Raw genomic sequence first — 7,123 nt, 5'->3', positions numbered from 1 at the left:
AGTGCAAAGTCGCTGAATCTCTTGAATGTTTCTCATCTTCACTTGCTTAAATGTCGTTTTCCTCAAACGTCTCGTACGCAGGTAGAAGTGTCAGTCACGAAGTAGGCTGAGACAGGCTTCCTACTTTCTTACGTGCTAAAGCACTGATCTATGTGATGTTCTACCAGATGAAGGTGAGGACACCTATACATTGAATTTGGTGTGGTTTTCATTAGCTCGACCCGTAGAGTCCACCAGGATTTCTGTGCACTACAAGTCGTTATTACGTGGGCCCCCGTAATAATAAATTGTCTTGCACAGTTACCCCAATTTTCTCTCGTCCAAGCAGATGATTGATCTAGGAGGGGACACTACTGTCCTTACACTCCTTGCCATGGAAAGGACCATTGCGGAGGTCCATGCGCTAACATTCGTTACTGTTATGCGCGTATAGGCACGATGATTAGATGGAATAGGAATGGAGAGAATTCCTAGTAGTTGGAGGGGCACCTTCGTGATGAATACTTCATCTTCCTTTTCTAGTCAAGTATGTTGTCAATTTTGCTTCACATAATCCGGAGGGATCTCGTCCCGTTGATTAAGAGTTCGTTCAAGGTCGCCGCCTCTGCCTCGTCATCACCACCGTAGTTTGGCATCTTCACGTTCGAGAGGGAAGAGCAGCCATCTCCAACGGAAGTAAGCTCAGAGTCTTGTCTGGTAATCACTCCCAGCCACGAGCTTTGCAAAGGACGCGAGGTCGATAGCTTCATCGTGCGAGTCACGTACCGTAATAGGAGTCGGAGTCGAAAGAATTTTATTCACGTCAATAATCATTCCGTACACTTATTCGTATGCATGAATACCAATAACAAATATGCTACTTAGCATAATCAAGTAACTTAATGCATTATACCACGTATAACTCTCGTTTTGGGGGGGGGGTCATTTTGTCAAGTCTAACTTTTGTAGACTATGCCTTGGTTGGCACCTTACTCTATGGGTATTCCTCACTAATGTCCTTGCCTTGTCTTTTCTTTGAAAAGTGTCTGACTCGTGGATCTTGGCGATTTCGTGAATGCAATGAAAACCATTTTGTAAAATGTTTTTGTGAAAGCACTTTAGTGATTGTAGTCTAGACTCGAGAAGGAATCCTAGTTCACTACAATCGAAGCTCTGATACCAAACTGTCACACCCTGTCTTTTGCGGAAGCGTATGATGTGTGACTAGCTTGTTATCATTGCATTCGATCATAATAAACAACTACATGATTTAAAACAATGTTCATCCATTCGGAAAATTTTGAGGATCACAAACACTTGTCATTTAAGTTTTAAAACACAACCTTCATCTAGGTTACAATTCAACAAAAGTGGATGACATCTAAACTTGTAGTCTACTTCTAGTTACAACACTTGCGCCCAAGATCCATCCTGTCACCTGAAATACATGTAATTTTGGAAAACATCAACATAAAGTTGAGCGAGTTCATGCGTTTTGCATACCGAGTATGAAAACATGGTATGTATCTTGTATAAATAAAGTATTCTTGCAAAAATCAAGTTTTCTTGTGTACACCACGTACTAATTGAATGTTTGTACAAAGACATTTCGGCATGTGAGGACATATGGAGCATTAGTGTTGGCTCCTTTAAGGCATGTGAGGACTTATGGAGCATTAGTGTTGGCTCCTTTAACTATGTCGATTACCCTCGACTGTGTCGATTAACCTCGACTGTGTCGATTAACCTCGACTGTGTCAATTTCCCTTGACTGTGTCGTTTACCCTCGACTGTGTCGATTTACCTCGACTGTGTCGATTTACCTCGACTGGGACACCGAAGCACTCAAGAGGTCACATAAGGACCATGAGTGGGGCTCGGCCGTACCCGTTAGATCTAACCCTCGTCCCTAATTACTGAATGTTTTTAATGGCTCGGTACTAGTTTTCACCAAGACTTTATGGCATTTTTAGTATTAAGTCTATGCTCACATGATCTAGTAATTTCTAGGCATTTCTTAAAGCACATCATACTTGGTTCTCGTTCTCACCAAGTGTGCTTCTCGTATTTTTGTATTCTCGATTCGTATTGCACTCGGTACTCGTTCTCACCAAGAGTGCTTCTTGTATTTTTACTACTTGTAAAAATATTATAATATTTGTAACATGTATTTCACCCCCGAGAGTTATAAAACCAAAAACAGTTAAAGAAAAGGGGGAGCATGAACTCACAACTTTGCGTTCCTGCGTCGTAAACTTCACCGGAGTTGCTTATCTAGCGTCGTGACCTAAACGCGTTTTATTAACGTTAGTCACTAGACTTGTATCGCACAAGTGCAAGTCACTATCTTTTGTATTTGTGTTCTTGTGTTAAAAATATTTATATTTTTAACTATTTGTCTTATATCATTTTCTCAAAAAATAAATATACGTATCTTGTATTTTGCACCCGAATTATGTATTTTGTCCAAGTAATATATTTTCATAAATATATCCTCTTGTATGTGTCTAAGCATGTTGTATGTGTATTTTCATGTTTATACTCCTCATGAGTATTTAGTGTATCTTTACGTCTCAATACGCTAGCACGTATAACACATACTATATACACTTAGCACAAAAGTTGGTGATAAAATAATATATATTTTTCTCTCAAAAATATACATATTTATATCCACTTTTATTTTTGAAGAAATCCTCATTTCTTATCACCAAAAATTAGGGAAACCTTGGTAATACCTTTAAATACATTTTTAGGGAATAAGTTCTTCAAAAACTTATATTTTTCTAAGTGTCAAAATTTATAAAAATTTTGCCAGAGTTTCCCCTAAAAATGGAGGTTTCCCATGTTTTCAAAACATGTGTTTATTTTCTTTTAAATCGTCAACAATCATCAACAACAATTATCAACAATAATCATCAACAACAATTATCAACAATAATCATCAACAACAATTATCAACAATAATCATCAACAACAATCACTAATTTTCCCCATTTCATGAACTTGCATATTTACAAAAATGTGTAGTAATTTACTAGCACATTTAGTAAGTCTTGTTATCTTTAAAAATAAGTTTAATTTCTTAAAAAAAAAAAAAAACTTTATTTTTAAAGAATATGAAGTTCCACAACTTCTAGTCGGTTTTTACGAAAATTATTTCTTTGTTAAAACTTTTGTTACACTAGTGTTCGCACACTTGTTTGATCACAAAAAAATCACTTTTGTTTGTGTAAGATCCGGATTAGAACATGTGATTTCTTTTGACGCTTGGTCTTTTGAAAATACCACTTGTGGACACATAGATCGGCTAGTTTTAGACACTATTTCATAAGTAAAAATACTTTTACACAAGTTCATGTTTCTTGTATGGTAGAGTTTCACCTTTTAACCCTTGCACCATTTCAAACAAGCTTATCAAGATCCATGATCTTAACCAAACAGGGTTAAATGATGATCCGAGCTACCACAACGTAGATCGGGCCTAAATAATCACAAATTTCAATTACTACAACATTTACACAACTAGTGAGCTTTTAACCATCATTTTTCATGTTTTTAGTAGACTTTAATGCACCTTTTTGTAAGATTTCGAGTTTTAATCATTACACATCATATTAACCACTTCAAAATAGCTCAAGAATGTGTTTTAAGCAACATACCACTAGCTCGGGGCTAGGGAAGTATCTAGACGCGAATGTGGTGGATAAAAGCTAGAGAAAGAGGTCCTTCGAGCTCCGAGTGCACCAAGCCTTCTTATGCGTGACACTTGACACTTGTATGATGTTGGAATGTGAAGAACAAAATCGAAAAATATGATGGATGATCAAGGGGTGTTCGGCCGAAAGTTTTTGAGGGAGAGGAGAGAGTAGTTTTGTGGTGTTGGGTGGTGAATTGTCTAGTGTGCCATCTCAAGGTATTTATAGACATTCCATATGGCATATTCCTAGCATATTCCTGGCATATTCCTGGAATATTCCTAGCATATTCCTGGTATATTCCTGGAATATTCCTAGCATATTCCTGGCATATTCCTGGCATATTCCTGGAATATTCCTAGCATATTCCTAGCATATTCTTGGAATATTCCTAGCATATTCCTAGCATATTCCTGGAATATTCTTAGCATATTCCTAGCATATTCCTGGAATATTCCTAGGTTTTCTGCGTTGTCTGCGTTTTGCAGTGTAAGCACTATGTCGCGTAGGAACACACGGTACGTGCTTAAACTTGAAAAATAACGTTTTTAAGCGTTTTAATTTATTTTTCAACACGAACCTGATTAAAATAAAATTTTAATCATAACAGAATATTTGTGGGATTAAATATTATCCGGGCGGCCATCAACGTTCGTTTCGCAGTTTTGTCGCAATTAGTTCTGCTCTTAAAGTGTGTTTCGGGTGCTTTTTAGTGCTTATTTTTGCTTTCATATAGCATATATATTAAACCCTTGTATGTACTCTTGGGTTTTAATGTATTCTTGTTATTGGACCTACACCTAGGCTCCAATTTTATTGTCTGACTGCTTTCTGCAGTTCCGTTGACACAGTGTGTCTTACCAGTGAGTTTACTAATATTTTTGACGCAACGCTCTCGTTTTTGCATAAAGCAATATTTTGTAGTATAAAACGTACATGAATTCACTTGTATGGAATTCAGAAACTTATTTCTCTTGTAAACTAGATCATGTATGTTCATTAAGGCACAGATCACTGTTCATTTAGTGTACGGAATGTACGGAAAAGTGACGGTTGTCACAGCCGGGGACACAAGGATTTTAAGAAAGTTAGGAATCAACGGCCTAATCATTTTTTCTATTTTCTTTTTTATTTTTTAGGATTTTCTTAATTTTTCAGCTTCTGCAGAACTCAGCACGGGCCGTGCCCGCTGAACACGCCCCCGTGCCCAATCATTGGAACTGGCAATCCTGTTTTAAGTCAGACAGTAAGCTGAACACAGGGCCGTGCCCACTCAACACGCCCCCGTGCCCAAGATTCAGTTACTGAAAACAGAACCGTAAGATCCCGACAGTTGGTAATCTCTGACACAAAGATGAGTGATAATGATCTTTTTTACTTTCGGCACTCTTATGGTACGTGGTGTCAATTATGTGGAGGCAATCATAAAGAATTAGAATGTTATTTTCTAAATTATAAGCCCCACTATATAGACCCATCGTTTGCCTGTAGCCTTAAGAGGGGCGAAAGTAAAAATAATCCTTATCTCTCCCTCGAAGGCGCCCAACCAGATATTCTAGGAGAAATGCTTCTTGATGAACTATTTCAACTAGAAGATCTAGTTCTTAATTGGTTAAAAGAACTTAAGATGGATTTCCTTAATTCATCTCAAGATGATTACCAAGAAGAAGTGTTGGGGTCGCATTCAAACAACCTCGCTGCTCCCGATAATACCTTCAACTCTAGCGAAGACTTGGGCGATAGTCGTCCCTGTGCCGATTGTGCCGTGAAGGACTCCCCATCGACTTCGTTCGATGCATACATAGACCTGAGCGATTCGGCATACACCTTCTTTAACAAGAGCCCAGAAAAGGGTTGGACTTGTCCACCTACATTTAGCATAGGAATCACCCTCACCGACAACCTCTTGCGTTCTCGTCTTAATCTAGATCAATTAAAGTATCTTAGGCACTTTGGGGTTGTTCCATCCAGTAAGGAACCACCCGATCCGGATAAGTTCCTTAAAAATAGACAAACTTCATAATCAGCCTTTCGACATGGGGCCGTGCCCAGCCAACACGCCCCCATGTCCACCAAAAGATTCCTTTCTGACCTTACCATAATTTGCATTAATAACTTAATTAATTATCATTCAATAATCCGACCCTTTAGGATTGTATCCTTGCTGACTCAAACTACTGGGTTGAGGGTAACGTCGCCTTCAAAAGAGGGGCCTACTACAATAACTAAGATAATCTCTTAAACAAGTGCAATAGTGCGAAAATAATCAAAGGTTACACTACACACGAGTCGGATCCAAGTGATTCATCTTGTCTGTCTATTTTTACTTTTATTTTATTTTTCAGCATTTTAGTTAGTTTTATTTTCTTAGTTTAAAAACTTTTTCTAACATTTTGATTTGATTAGACGTTGAGGATAAACCGGTACTAAAAGCTCTTGTGTCCTTGGACGACCTCGGTATCTTACCAACACTATACTACGTCCACGATGGGTGCACTTGCCCATATGTGTGTTTAGTGTTTGTAAATATCGTGTCCTTGGAAGATGACACAGACTCAAAGGAATCAGGGATAGAATGTAAACTAGAATCAGAAGAAATCTCAATAACAGGAATCCCTAGAAGTGAAACATCAACAACGTCCTCATCGAGCTCTCCATCGCCATGGGCACCATCGGGAGGACCATCAACAAACAGATAAAAATCATCATCAAAAAGGTCATCAAAGGGCCAATCCTTAGGAGGAATAACCATAAGAGGAACGGGAGTGATGATCGGTGCCACGACATGCAAACCATCGGGGTGACCGATGATAAGATGATCGTGAACTGGAATAGGAATAACAAAAGGATCCTCGTCTAGGATACCAGCAGCAATCGGTAAATCAACTCCAAAATCGGGCAGCGTAAAGGGCTGAAAGTCGTCGTCATCGTCGGACATCATCTCCGAGTCATTCTCAGTATCAGAAGTAAAGATCTCAGGCTCTGGTGCAATCTCATCATCTGAGACTACAGCCATAGGGTCATCGGTATCGGACAAACCACTCTCAGATGATGACATATTGTCTGCAACAAAACAATCACAACATATGCACATATATCAACTACTAACATTAAACATGCAATCAATGACAATGTAATCACGTATCCTTCCTAGTCTCCCAGACTAAACCACCTAGTCTCCCAAACTGAACTACCCAGTCTCCCAGACTAAACTACCTAGTCTCTCAGACTAAACCTCTTAGTTTCTCAAACTGAACCACCCAGTCTCTCAGACTGAACTACCTAGCCTCCTAGACTAGACCTCCCAGTCTCTTAGACTGAACCATAAACATAAACATAAACCTTGAAATATGTTTCACGTCTTTTGTTTGTAAAAACGTTTGTTTCCTTGGATCTGGGCATTTCGTGTATGCAATGAAAACATGTTGTAAAAATATTTTCGTGAG

This window comes from Helianthus annuus, chromosome 5 (assembly GCF_002127325.2).
Source record: "Helianthus annuus cultivar XRQ/B chromosome 5, HanXRQr2.0-SUNRISE, whole genome shotgun sequence".
In the NCBI taxonomy this organism is placed as follows: domain Eukaryota; kingdom Viridiplantae; phylum Streptophyta; class Magnoliopsida; order Asterales; family Asteraceae; genus Helianthus; species Helianthus annuus.
The sequence above is the reverse complement of the archived record's forward strand: the minus strand, read 5'-3'. Positions refer to the sequence as shown.